Source organism: Lipotes vexillifer, unplaced genomic scaffold (assembly GCF_000442215.2).
Source record: "Lipotes vexillifer unplaced genomic scaffold, Lipotes_vexillifer_v1.1 scaffold253, whole genome shotgun sequence".
Lineage (NCBI taxonomy): Eukaryota > Metazoa > Chordata > Mammalia > Artiodactyla > Lipotidae > Lipotes > Lipotes vexillifer.
This window is the reverse complement of record NW_006780322.1, coordinates 3,789,930-3,803,724: the sequence shown is the minus strand read 5'-3', so window position 1 is coordinate 3,803,724 and position 13,795 is coordinate 3,789,930. Positions and strand designations below refer to the sequence as shown.

Genomic DNA, 13,795 nt, shown 5'->3' with positions numbered 1-13,795 from the left:
GTGAGTCAAGCAGGACATTGCAGAGGAAGAAGCAAAGCACAGAAGTGGTTTCTGCTGAAATTTAGCCTCAGCCTAAGCCCATGGGAGCTCTGGAATAGGAAGGATATCATAGATTAATTCTTGGCCTTTTGTACCCTGTAAGGTTAGCATTGACTGTGGCTTCCCAACCTGGCGTGAGGGCAGTTATGGGGAGAAAAGGGGCGCTGTGAGCTGGGTAAACCCACCTAGTAAAGGTGATCTTGGCAGGGTGCATCTGCTCCATTTCTAACCTTTTCTTTTTTATATTATTATTTTTTTTAAGGATTAAGTAGTGTGTCTAATCCCTCTGAGGAAATGAACTATCCTTATTTCATTTTTTCCCCACTGTTTGTCTTTAGTTTACTCCACGTTAGTTCATAAACTGAAGCTCAAAAACTTAAAGGTATCAAGCAGAGAAAAGGGGCTGACCAGGTGTAGAATCCAAATCAGTCTGATCCCAAAACCCATGCTCTTAACCATATTAAACCACCTCCTTTAGTTGCATCTTAAGGAAGTAATTTAATGTTACCTCTCCAGCTTTTTGTTTTTAATATAAATTTATTTATTCACTTATTTCTGGCTGCGTTGGGTCTTCGGAGGCTACTCTTCATTGCCGTGTGCATGCTTCTCACTGCAGTGGCTTCTCTTGTTGCGGAGCACAGGCTCTAGGCCTATGGGCTTCAGTAGTTGTGGCTCACGGCTCTAGAGCACGGGCTCAGTAGCTGTGGCGCACCGGCTTAGCTGCGCCGCGGCATGTGGGATCTTCCCGGACCAGGGCTCAAACCTGTGTCCCATGCATTGGCAGGCGGATTCTTAACCACTGAGCCACCAGGGAGGCTCACCTCTCCAGCTTTAAGGGTGCTAACAGTCACTTGCATTTTGATCTGTTGGATATAAAACACACTACACACACACACACACACACACACACTCCCCAAAGCTACCTACCCTCTGTTAAATGAAATCCGAATTTGCCGATATACCCAATAGGTTCATTATGCGACATTCACCGAGGGCCAGAACGGTACTGGGTGTGAGTGCAAAGACCACTTAGACCCAGTCAATGCCTTGTTTGAGTCCAATCGGGGAGGCAGATACGAACAAAGACTGTATAATAAGGGGAGAGCGCTGCTTCAAGGCCGAACCCGGGAGCTACTTGACCAGCAGCGAACCCAGGTAATGGTGGAGAGAAAGATCTGGAACTGCTCCGAACTCCCATTTCCGAAGGTTTCCCCAAGGAAAGGGAACTCGGCTTTTCTCAAGGGAGAAGTGGAACTACGGGGAACTTTGGGGTATGTACAGTGCTGAGAGGGAAACGAAATGTGCCGTTCTGTTTTCACTTTCCACTTTTCCGGCGTGAGAAAGTGCAGTGTCGCGGGGAGGAAGCTTTGACTCTCTGCTGAAATTCCGGCCGCGGTGGGCGCAGGGCGTGTACGAGAGAGGTCCCGGGGCGCGGCCCTCCGAGGGTGTAGGGGCGCCAGAGCACCGGAGACCTGAGAGTCCGACTGCTTCGACTCGAGGGAGCCCGAGCGGGCCCGGGCTGAGCCGGGCAGGCTGGGATCCAGGCTGGGGACAAAGCCGAGAGCGCGACGCGCGGGCTCGAGGCCGGTGCAGCCCCTCCGCAGGCGCCAGGCGCGGCGGTCCCGGCCCCAGCGTCCAGGTGCGCTTCGCCCTCTTAGGCTTTTCCGGTCTCGTGGGCAGAGAGGGACAACCAGGAACTCGGGCTCAGTCTCCACCCCGAAGCGGGGCGGGTCCGCCTGGGATAAGACCCGCTGCCCGGCCCCGCCAGGGTGTGATCTCGGTGACCGCAGAGAAGGAACGCCGTCCCGTCTCGGCCCCAGGGGTAAGGGGGTCCCGGGCTCCGGAAGGGGTGCAACAGCCCGGGAAAGCCTCGCGGGGGTGGCGGGTCCGGCGCCGCGCCGCTCCCAGGAGGGGGTGCCCGCGGCCGGCCTGCGGGCCCGCCCGGGCAGGCACAGGGTGGAGCGAGCCGGACTCGCTCCGGGTGGGCAAGGGAGAGGCAAACACCGCCCTTATCCACCGGCACCTTCCAGGAAGCCCTCCAGAGCAGTTTATGCAGCTCAGGATGTACACCAGTTAGAGACCACCGCAGTTATTTATTGAGTTCATGTGCCAAGCACGGTGCTGGATTTAGGCATTACAAACGAAGGATTGAGTAATATTCCCTGGAGCTGACTCAGTCCAACACCCAAGTTTTGCTTTTTTAATTCTTTCTTTACTCCGTTTAAGAAACGTACTCCTTTCTCCTAGTCTCTTACCCTTTCTCTCCGTGTGCACCTAACGTTCTCAGCACAATGCCTGGCACGTGGGAATCTGATATTATTATGAGATCCATGACCTGAGTCTGCCGATGGCACAGCCTCACTCTAGTCATGCTTTTAACCAGCTGGAGACTTTGGGACCAAAGAGGTTATTGCTTTTCAACAATCTGCCCAACTTTAAGTGCTTCCCAAATTGATGCAAGTCTTCTGTAAGCTGTTGGGAGCATGTGGGTCCTGAGTAACCCACAGCTTTCATGAAAACTGGGCATCTGCTCTCTCCAGCTGACAGTGCGAAGAATGAATAGGGTCCCCCCACTCTAAATGACCCATCCCATTGTCCATCAGTTCTAGAACCCTCCACCTCCTCCTTACATTGCAAGTAACTCTCTTGATAGGGAAGCCCTCGCTCTTTAGTTGCCAGGGAATTCTCAGATGACAGAGGTGGAAGAGCAAGCAGCAGAGGAAGGGGACAGGGATGAGGAAATGGGTAACCATAGCCGCCCAGGACCGGCTGACTTCCCAGAGCCCTTTCTGGCCAAGGCCGGATCCCCTACATGAGATTAGATCAGATTTCTATTGCTTTGGGGGTACATGTGCGGGCACAGATGTACACACAACTACTGGATCAAAGGTGCCTGTGAATTTCCCTCCTAGATGTTCTTGCATTTGGTTAGGAATAATTTTTCTCTGAAAGCTATTTAGAGGGTAACATTGCAGTCAAGTCTGAGCACACCAGCCCTCAGTATCTGTAGGGTGAGAAGCCGCTTGGTCATCCTCAGACTGTATCTTGTGGCCCATTTCTTTGCTTATGTCTAGCCGCTCATTTGTTTCTCAGCCTTGCACATCTGCTTGTAGACTAAGCCTGCTCTTCTCCAAGGGAGATGGAGGTGAGGGGCAGGCACCAGGATAACAGACCTTGTGCCAGGGAGTACGAGGGGGAATTTTCCTTGGGTGTCAAATTTATCCAGGTATTTGAGGATAAAAACACTTTTCATACAAAAACAATTACAGATAAACTTTGTAGTAGGATTCAACATTTAGATACCTTCTTCGTATAAAACAGACACTTCTAAACTTTTTGCCTGGGCTTTGGGCTGCAATTTGACCCAAACCTAACCTTTGGGAGATTGCTTTTACTGCAGTTAGGGCTACTTATGGAGGCAGTTTGGTGGATGCTGCAGTATCCTCCATGGAGGGACTTTGAGTAACAGCCGTGCTAGGTTACTTGTTTAATCTTTATTTCAACCTGAGGCGGGGTTATTAAGCTTGTTTTACAGAAGAGGATCCTGAGGCTCCAAGTGGTGGTCCTTAGTCAAGGTCAGACCCTTTGCAAACATTTAAATCCAGCTGCTGGATACTAAAGCCTGTTCCGTTATCCTCTCTGTCCTACTGTGGCTCTGTGAGTGCTTGGTTCAGAGTGATTTGGCGTTTGGATTTGTGGCTTCCTGGCTTATTAACTAAATCTTGACCAATGTTTTTCTTTGCCTTTTCAACTTTCTTCTGGTCAAGCTGATATGTAAACCATGGTGGGAAGAACTGGACCTGGCAGTAGTGTGGGGATACAGGTGAATGGCCCTAAATTCGGGAAGGGCTTGGCTTGTGGATGAGGGAATAGACTCACTCTTTGTGGCACTGGGCAGAGCTGGGCAGGAATTTTTGGATGGCAGGTTCTGGTTGGACTTAAGGAAGTGGCTTTTGAAACCCGTAGGCTGGGTGACTTTGGAGCTGGCGGGAGTCTCTCACCAGAGATATCTGGGCAGAGGCCGAACAGCCCCTTTCTGATGGAGCTGGGAAGGGGACAAGGTTAAACTAAGATGACTTCTAAAGCCATAGTTTCCAAACTTCAGGTACATCCCTCCAGAAGCTTGCACAGCACACAGATTCTTGCCCCAAAAGTTCTGATCAGTATGACAGGGTGGGACCCAGGAATCTGCCTGTCATTGGCTTTATTGGGAATAACTTTTTAGTGTTCAGTTATGTTTGAACTGGACAGAGAGCTTTGCTGTGGGAACCTGCACCACCACCTTTGAGAATTTATTTTAAAGGTTCAAGATGCTTGAGGTCAGTAAATTGCCATTCTGCTTCTTGGTCCGGATTGCTAGACATAAAACTCATGTGGAACATTTTATCCGCAATCAGCAGCAAGGATAAATTGCAGCCAAAGGCCAGACTGTAAATTACTCTGGAAAAGACCTTCACCTTTTCCCCCTCAACATCATTAACCCTTTAAGGCCTGGATATAACACAGCATGAACAGCCTGACTTGAAACAGATCAGGAGGCCCCATGAGTGGACTTTTGTCATCAGAAAGACCTCCCTGCCCAGTCACTGTGGATTCAATCCTCTGGGCTAAGGCACTCACCTACCCCCACCACCCAACAGGTAACATTTAATTATTACCAGGAGCTAGTGTAGAGGGGCCCTGTGGTGAACGGGAGCAGGTTCTCCTGATTCATGTGTAGTGGAGCCATCTCCTCTGGAGGTGGTCCTTTGTGGACACAAGCCCGGTGTTATCAACAGCCCCCAGCACCCGCCTTCTCACTTCTCTCCAAGGGGCTCAGGAAGGCATTTTCTGGATCCTGCTTAGCTTCAGCTTCTGTTAGTGCTGCTTTTTGATGCTGTACAAGGACCCAGTGACTCACTGGTTCTCATCCTTGTTAGAGTCACAGACCCCTTTGAAAATCTTTTCTTTATTTATTTATTTTTATTTTTTGGCCGTGCCACACAGCATGTGGGATTTTAGTTCCCCAACCAGGAGCTGAACCCATGCCCCCCTGCAGTGGAAACGCAGAGTCTTAACCCCTGGACCGCCAGGGAAGTCCCTGAGAATCTGATTAAAGCCACGAATCTTCTCTTGAGAAGAATAAACATGCATTTGACATTTTCTCATACAGTCTCAAGGGGTTTACGGACACCCTTCTAATCCCAACCATGGATGCCTAGACATTGTGTTAAGAATTGCCCTAAAATTTGGCAATGTTTCTCAAAATTTTAAAATCCATTTACTTTTGTTCCATCAATTTGAATACTAGGAATTTATCTTAAAGATATACTTGGACGTGTGTGTGGAGGCATGTGTACAAGGATATATACATTGCAGCATTGTCTGTAGCACCAAAAGTTTGGAGACGATCTAAATATCTATCAGTAAGGGACTGGCTAAGTTATGGAACATCCATGCAATACAATACAATGCAGCTGTTAAAAAGTGGTGCAGGGGCTTCCCTGGTGGCGCAATGATTGAGAGTCCGCCTGCCGATGCAGGGGACACGGGTTCATGCCCCGGTCCGGGAAGATCCCACATGCCGCGGAGCGGCTGGGCCCGTGAGCCATGGCTGCTGAGCCTGCGCGTCCGGAGCCTGTGCTCTGCAACGGGAGAGGCCACAACAGTGAGAGGGCCGCGTACCGCAAAAAAAAAAAAAAAAAAGTGGTGCAGGTTGATAGGAACAGATATAGAATGATATTGAAGATATATATGCATATATTTAAAGCAAAATACAGGTTTACAAGATATGCTAACATTTCTGTATATAAGAATCGTAGAGGCTATTTATATTCTTAGGTACTTGTTAATGCATAAATACTCCTGAAAGGATACACAGGAAAATTATGACTGCCACGGTAGTTGGAGGGAGGTGAAGTTCTTACAGACTTATCAACATATACTTTTTGGTACTATTGGAGTTTTTTTTTTTTATCATGTTCATGTATTGTCAGCTTTTTAAAACAGAGAATTACAGATAGCACCTGTCCATTTAACACTGCTTGGGAAGAGGGAGAATGAAACAGAAGTGAAGAATGTACAATTATCAAGTTTTCCAACCTTAAAATTAATATATGGTCATATACTTTCTTATTTGTATACAAAGAGCTATCACGGAATGTGCTTTGGTTTCCAATGAGATAAAGTAGAATCGCGCATACATTTCATTTGGCTATACTTTAACTGGTTGCAAAAATATTGTAAGGTGCCTTGACTTGCATGGTGGGGACAGTTCTGCATTTAAATGGTCCGATGGTTCCATCTATTTTTAAGCTGCAGAAGCAGAGAGAGGAGGTAGATGGGATAAGGCACAGCTTGTAGACTAGATGGACCTGCTGGGGCAGGGCGCTTTGTCAGAGAAAGTCCTCACAGTGATATCAGGTCATGGGCACTCAAGAGACCTGGCTTTGGCTTCAGAGCCTGGACCTCCTTCTGCGGCTCAGTCTGTGAGGTCTCTGCCTCTCTGTAGGCTGAAACCTAGTGTTCCCTATGAGCCTGACTCTGTGCCAAACACCTGGCATGTTATTTATTTATTTATTTTTAATTTTATTTTTTTTGGCGGTACGTGGGCCTCTCACTGCTGTGGCCTCTCCCGTTGCAGAGCACAGGGTCCGGACGCGCAGGCCCAGCGGCCATGGCTCACGGGCCCAGCTGCTCCGCAGCATGTGGGATCCTCCCGGACCGGGGCACGAACCCGTGTCCCCTGCATCGGCAGGCGGACTGTCAACCACTGCGCCACGAGGGAAGCCCCTGGCATGTTATTTTAAAAAAGTTTTTCACCTATGTTAGGTGGGTCCTGCTAATGTCGTCTCCATTATACTGATGCAGAAACTGAGGCACAAAGGGATTGAGGAATTTGCTCGACATCACATACTAGCAAGTGGTAGAGCCAAGATTTGAACTTGGCAGTCTGATTCTATCTCCTGTGCTTACTACTCTGTTATACTATATAATGGGTTAAAAGTGGGGAATCAGCGTGAGAAGGCAGGGCTGGTAGATTAAGCTGACTATGGGGTTGGACTTTTTCAGAGGTTAAAAGGAAGAGGCTATGTCCAAACCACTGGTCCAAGATGGATTTGATGTCGCCTGGGTCATTCTAAGTAGGCAGGGAGTCCCACCTGTTAGGTGGGGAGTGGAGCAGAAATCAAACGAGGATGATGTGCTGTGTCATGATGCTGGTGGTGCATCCCTATGGGAGCAAGACCTGGGGCAGCATCTAGGGGCAAGAGAGGCAGCTCAGCACCTCAGAGAAGGGTCTTCAGGTGGTAGGCAGGATGTAGTGGCCCCCGCCAAATGGAGAAAGGTTCATTCATTTATTATACAGTGTGACATATGGTAGATATTCAAGGATAAAATACCCAGACCCCATCCTTAGGGAGACAAACAAGCAAATCAACAATTAAAAAATCATAGGATTGGGGCTTCCCTGGTGGCGCAGTGGTTGAGAGTCCGCCTGCCGATGCAGGGGACGCGGGTTCGTGCCCCGGTCCGGGAAGATCCCACATGCCGCGGAGCGGCTGGGCCCGTGAGCCATGGCCGCTGAGCCTGCGCGTCCGGAGCCTGTGCTCCGCAACGGGAGAGGCCACAGCAGTGAGAGGCCCGCGTACCGCAAAAGAAAAAAAAAGAAAAAAAAATCATAGGATTGCATGCAAATTTTTTTTTTTTTTTTTTTATACAGAAGCCAAATACATTTAGTAAACCTCCTCTCAGCCAGGCAGTTAGATACAAAGATGTCTATAACTACAGGGGCTTCACAACCTCCAGAACCACTTAACCAGGCAATGCTGGGTAAAGGTGACTTCAATTAGTTTTAAGCAAATAAGTCCATTTTGAGCTGGTCACTTGGCCTCTGATCAGCAGTCATCCAGTTTGAGAAGTACAGAAGATGCTGCTGCCTCCCAGAATGTCCTGTCCCAACAAGTGGGCCCTGAGGCTGCGGCACAGGGCAGTCTGCAGAGGTTCACTCCATTGCCTCATTGCATTTATCATTGCATGATAAATGATTTGATACACTATGCACAGACTGCCGTAGAACTGAGGGGGTATGCCTAACTCCATCCTGGGTGGTCAGAGGAGGCTTCCTGGAGGAGGAACCATCCTGGAGGTGGGCTAGGAGAAGAAGCGCTTATGCACAGGCATGGGGATGAGAAAGCAAGACCAGGCACAGTGGAGGAGTGGCATGTCAGCCAGAGCAGGACTAGTCCCAGCGGCCAGAGCGGGAGGGCCCTCAGAAATTAAGGCCATGCTGTAGGCCCATGGGAGACAGGACCAATTATTGCGGGATAGGTCTTAGAGAGTCCAGGGATCCCATAGTACAAACTGCTGGCCTAGGTTATAAATCCCTGTTTTCTTTTGCATCTGCTCCAATGCTTAGCACAGTTATGTGATAAATGTTTTTAAATAAAAAGGAAGCTCTGGGTACCAGGAAGGAAGAGATTCAGTCTTGGAAAAACAAGCCTCCCTGCTTCTCTGCCCTACACTAGGCCAACTCTTTAAGGTTTGGCTTGGATATAGTCTTCACCCCTGATTGGCTTAATCTGGGTGAGGGGTCTCCCCTGGGTGCTCCTGTCTCCCTGTGATTCCCCTGCCACAGGAATGTTCACACTTTTGTGCCTGATTACAGGCCTGTGCCCTCCCCTCAGCTTTGAGCTCCTCTGAGGGCAGGGCCATGTGCCCCCCATCCTCTGGCCCAGTGCACAGTAGGTGCTCACCAAAGGGATGCTGAATGAATGTGCTATTTTTCCTGGCCTGGAAAATTCAGTCCAACCTCCAAGCCCCACAGAATGACCCATTTTTGAGAATGACTGTTCCACCCTTTATCTCTACTCTCTTCATGTCCTTAAACCAGCCCACCTCCACACTTAATGCATTTGACCCTTGAACAACTCAGGGGTTGTTCACTTCCTGCACAGTTGAAAATCCATGTATCACTTTACAGTCCATCCGCTTATCCTTGGTTCCTCAGTATCCTTGGTTCTACACCCGCAGATTCAACCATCTGTGGATGGCATACTAGCGCAGTAGAATTTAGTGAAAAAAGCTCAGGTATAAGTGGCTCTGGGGAAGTTCAAACCTGTATTGTTCAAGGGTCAACTATACTCTTTTCCAAATAAGTCTTACCATTCATAATCAGAGCTGAGGCTTCATTTTTACTGTCTTTGCCTACAGACCTCTTTGCTGTTTAAATCCTGTCTGTCTTTCTAAGCTTTTATCAAATGAGAGCTTTTTGACTCTCTTGGGTGGTGGTGGAACGACTTAGTCTGTAGTCTCTCGCTATCCTGAAGGTTTTATAATAGTTGCCGAGCGCTGCTTTATCATTGGATTGGTTAGCAAGATCTTCTTTGTCTCTGTTTCTCTCACAATGCCTAGTACCTGATTGGGGCAGAATAACTACTTAAGTAAAGACGATGAGTGCCTGCCCACACAGCAGTGGCAGTTTTGGAATGGGGGGTCTCATGCAAGGACTACCTAAATGAGAATCAGGGCCTGGAACTGGGTGTGAGGAGAATAAGCAGGGGTGCTTATTGGAACTTGATTACATAAGGTCTTTGAGCCCCACCCAAGATTTACTGACTCCAGCTCTAGAGTCTAGCATCCCCCAAATCCATTTTTCTAAACACTCCCTGAGTGATTTTTGTGCACACTAAAGTTTGAGGACTTCTCCCAGGTACCGTGCTAGGTGCTTTACCCTCTGTACTAATTAGAATCTTCTTCAAGCCATAGCTCCAGACGCCAAGTCCTGACATCATCCAAGGCCAGAAGGAAGGAGGAAGTTGGTAGGCTGACTCTATCTTTTTTAGCCTGGGGGACACTCTGTCTCCAAGCCCCTTGGCAGGCTTGCCTTTATTTCTCATTGGCCAGAGTGTGTCACATGGCCACTCATAGACCATTGTGGCGGTTGGAATGGGCTTGCCTTGGACCAGTCATTATTTCTTCCTGGGGAGTCCCACCTTCCTGGTTTACCAAACCCAGTCTGTCAACTCATGAAGGTTCTCTTAATGAGGAAGGAGGGTATGATGGGGATTGACATTATTGCTAATCCTGGCAGAAATCCTGCACAATAGACACAACTATCTCAGATTTATGCCAGAATAAACTGGCTCTCATAGTGGGGGTGAATCTTGGAGCAGGGACTGGCGCTCCACCCTTGTTCTGGATTCCCAGCCTCCTACCTCCAGTGCTGCATGTCCTCCTTTATAGCCTAGGCCAGCACTCACATGTAGGAAGAGACTTGAATTTGGAGTTTCACAGATCTTATAAATTAACAGATCAGGCCTGCCAGAAGTAAAGCATGTTTGCAGTGGGTGGTTTTGAGAACTCTACTGTTTAAATAATCTTTGGCAAACATATTTCCTGAGTCATATTTAGGCATAGCTATGCTTGTATATATTAAACGGTGTTAATGTTATGATACCCCCACTTCCATTAATAAAATTTTGCCTGTTTTTCCCCCCATTACCTTATTCTTGGTGTAAGATCATGAGTGGGAATCTACACTTATAAAATGCCCATGGGATGGTTTGGGGACCATTTTAGGCAGCAGTAGTTGGAATCTAGAATCATTACTCTAAAGCAGTGGTTCTCAAATTTGAGAATGCATCAGAATCACCTGGTGGGCTTCTTAAAAACTAAATTGCTGGGCCCCAGCCCTAGAGTTTTGGATTCTGTAGGTCTGAGGTTGGGCCTGAGAATTTACACTTTTAACAAATTCTCAGTTGATGGTGATGTTCTTGTTTTGGGAACCACACTTTCACAGCCACTAGGTTGTATGAACTTCTTTTAGGTTGAAATACTGGTCTGGATTTATTGAAAAGATAAACATAGTGGGATTTTAATCATGCACATGGCGCCTTCTACCTTTTTCAGGTTCTTTTGTGCTGCCTATTAAAGCTGCCTGTGACCTCCCCACCAGAGCCATGCTTTGGGTGGACTGGATTCCCAGGGTTTTCTGTACTTCAGTGAATCTGGGGAAGGCTTGTTCCTCAGAAGTGAGACGATGAAGGGGCATCCACACACCCTCCCTCCAGGCCAAGCATGGTTGTCAGGGCACTAAAGGTGGCCTTAAATATTGGTCTTAAACTCCTGCTTTTACCTTAAGAAGGAATGAATTTCTGATATGTGCTCAAACATATTGATAGAAGAAATTTGAGAACATTATGCCAGGTGAAATAATCCAGACGCAAAAGAACAAATATGATTCCACATATAGGAGATGCCTAGAAAAGCCAAATTTAAATTCATAGAGACAGGAAGTAGGATGATGGTTAGCCGAGGCTGGGGTGAGGGGGGAATATAGAGTTATTATTTAATGGGTACAGGGTTTCTGTTTGGGATGTGGTGATGGTTGCATGATATTGAGAATGTAATAAATGCCACTGAATTGTACACTTAAAAATTGTTAAAATGCTAAGTTTTGTTATGCATATTTTACCACAATTAAAAAGAAAATCATCCTTCATCTCTATTCTCCCAGTGGTGTGCTGGAGCGTTCTTGTATCAATCCTTCAGAGATGGTTGTTAAATGTTCAGGGGTTTTGCAAGCTGATCGTTAAATATAGCCACTATTTAAAATTCACTTAGGGCTTCCCTGGTGGCGCAGTGGTTAAGAATCCGCTTGCCGGTGCACAGGACACAGGTTCAAGTCCTGGTCCAGGAAGATCCCACATGCCGTGGAGCGACTAAGCCTGTGGGCCACAACTACTGAGCCTGCGCTCCAGAGCCCGCAATCCACAACTACTGAGCCCACGTGCCACAGCTACTGAAGCCTGCGCTCCTAGAGCCCTTGCTCTGCAACAAGAGAAGCCACCGCAATGAGAAGCCCACGCACCACAAGGAAGAGTAGCCCCCGCTCGCCGCAACTAGAGAAAGCCCACGTGCAGCAACGAAGACCCAACGCAGCCAAAAATAAATAAATAAAATAAATCAATTTTTAAAAATTCAGTTAAATGAACTTAGGCGTAAATACATTACATTAAAATAGACATAGTTATAAATAAGTTTTATGTATTTATTTATTTTTAAATAAGTTTTATTTAAAACAACCCATCACTTTCCAGTTATTTTACCATGTTTTACTATTATATATGGTCTCTTATGTCTGTGTGGCGGAAATACTATATAATGGTGTACTACTGCCTACTTATTCCCAGCTCCAAGTTCAGTGACGCCACATAAGTAAGTTGAAATTGGTCGTGTTGGAAATATTTACACCAAAGAAATGGAGACAAGCCAGGGTTTTCTTTCCCTGGAGAGCTGGCTGTTAGATTATTAGCACACCCCTGGTCTCCTCATGTCTCACTGGTGGAGCAGGGTTGGAGTAAGCTTGTAGGGATAAAGCACCAGCTACTTGGGATCTTCCAGCCAGACTTTCTTGAATTCAATTCTAGCTGTTTCCAAATAGCCATGTCATTGAGTGTTTTCCCCATGCCTAAAAAAGAAGACGTGATGGCTAAGTTTAGTGGGTAGGAAACTGGATGAGTCATATAGTAAGCGAGTGACTTTAACCTCCTGGGCAAGAGTTTCCTCAACTGGAACATGAAAGGGGTCGGGGAAAAACTAGTAGAAATAAAATAAAGCACTTATTCTAGCAATGGGGAAGAGATACTTTTTTAAAAAGTTTTCATTATGGACTTTTCCCCACATATACCCAAAGTGGGAGAACACTAAAATGAAGCCCCATATACCTGTTCCTCACCCAGCTCAACAATTATCAACATTTCACCAAAAAAGAGACTTTTCTAACTGTTGAAGTAATAAGAGGGAAGAGTACGAAGGAAAAGACTGGAAGAGTACAAAGTACAAAGGTATAATTTACAATTTTTCTCGCTAATTTTGACTGTACTAAAAGGAGAATATGAAATTGGAAAGATACATAATAAATTCTTGATATAAAATATTAAACTTTATAATATATTCATAATTTCTAGAAATGTGTTAGTGAAGCACCAAGATCCCAAAAATGGGCAAAAAATGCAAACAAATAATTCACAAAGAAGGATACAAGTGGAAAAAGAGAAGAGAGTGTTTCTGCTACTCATTCAAAAAAGCAAGTTAAACCAACGGTAAGGTTCAGTACTACACCTCCTAAATATTAAATTATAAATAAATAGTAAATAAATAAATAAAGCAAACAAACAAGCTTATGGCTGGCTGGGATTTGGATATCCTTTTAACTTTGGAGGACAACTGGAAATATAAAGGAATAGGTCAAAAGAAAAATAAAATCTACAATGCTAACTCTAAAGATTGTAGTCATAGCATAAAAAAACCTGAACAACCAATAGGAGAGGGACATTGAATAAATTATATCAATACAGTGGAAGAATATAAATTTAGTAAAAAAATATGATGATTGTGTAGAATTAGGAAAATTAAGAGGAGAGAGTGGAACATAAAATGATATACATACTGTGATTGCAACTGTGCTAAAAGATTGGAACAAACAGTAAGTGAAAGTTGATGGTAAGTTTACATTTTTTTAGAATGACCTTTTCAGTGCTTAAAGTTGACTTAATAATTTACAAAATAAAGTCAAAGGGGGAAATAGATGTGATTACTTAAGACCTTATAGTCTCTAAAATTCTATGAAAGTTGATCTTTTCCATTTGTAGGAAAGATCCATAATTATTAGCACTGCACTGGAAAATTCTACCTCTGCCCACATTCTCACTGGGTTTGGGAAACAAGTTAAATCAGACCATGCAGGCAACTTAAATAATAACAACTGGAGGGAAAG

The 13,795-nt window shown here is 46.0% G+C and overlaps 1 protein-coding gene across 2 annotated transcripts in view; it reads left to right on the top strand.

The window, feature by feature from the left end:
- The first annotated feature begins 1,650 nt into the window (after positions 1–1,650).
- Positions 1,651–13,795, top strand: part of ANXA4 (annexin A4) — a 75,109-nt gene continuing 62,964 nt past the window's right edge. The window contains exon 1 of one of the 2 annotated variants that reach the window (XM_007453419.1): positions 1,651–1,852. The gene's annotated coding sequence lies outside the window, so the exon portion shown is untranslated. The remainder of the gene's footprint in view (positions 1,853–13,795) is intronic. The other variant, XM_007453418.1, reaches the window with a different exon arrangement.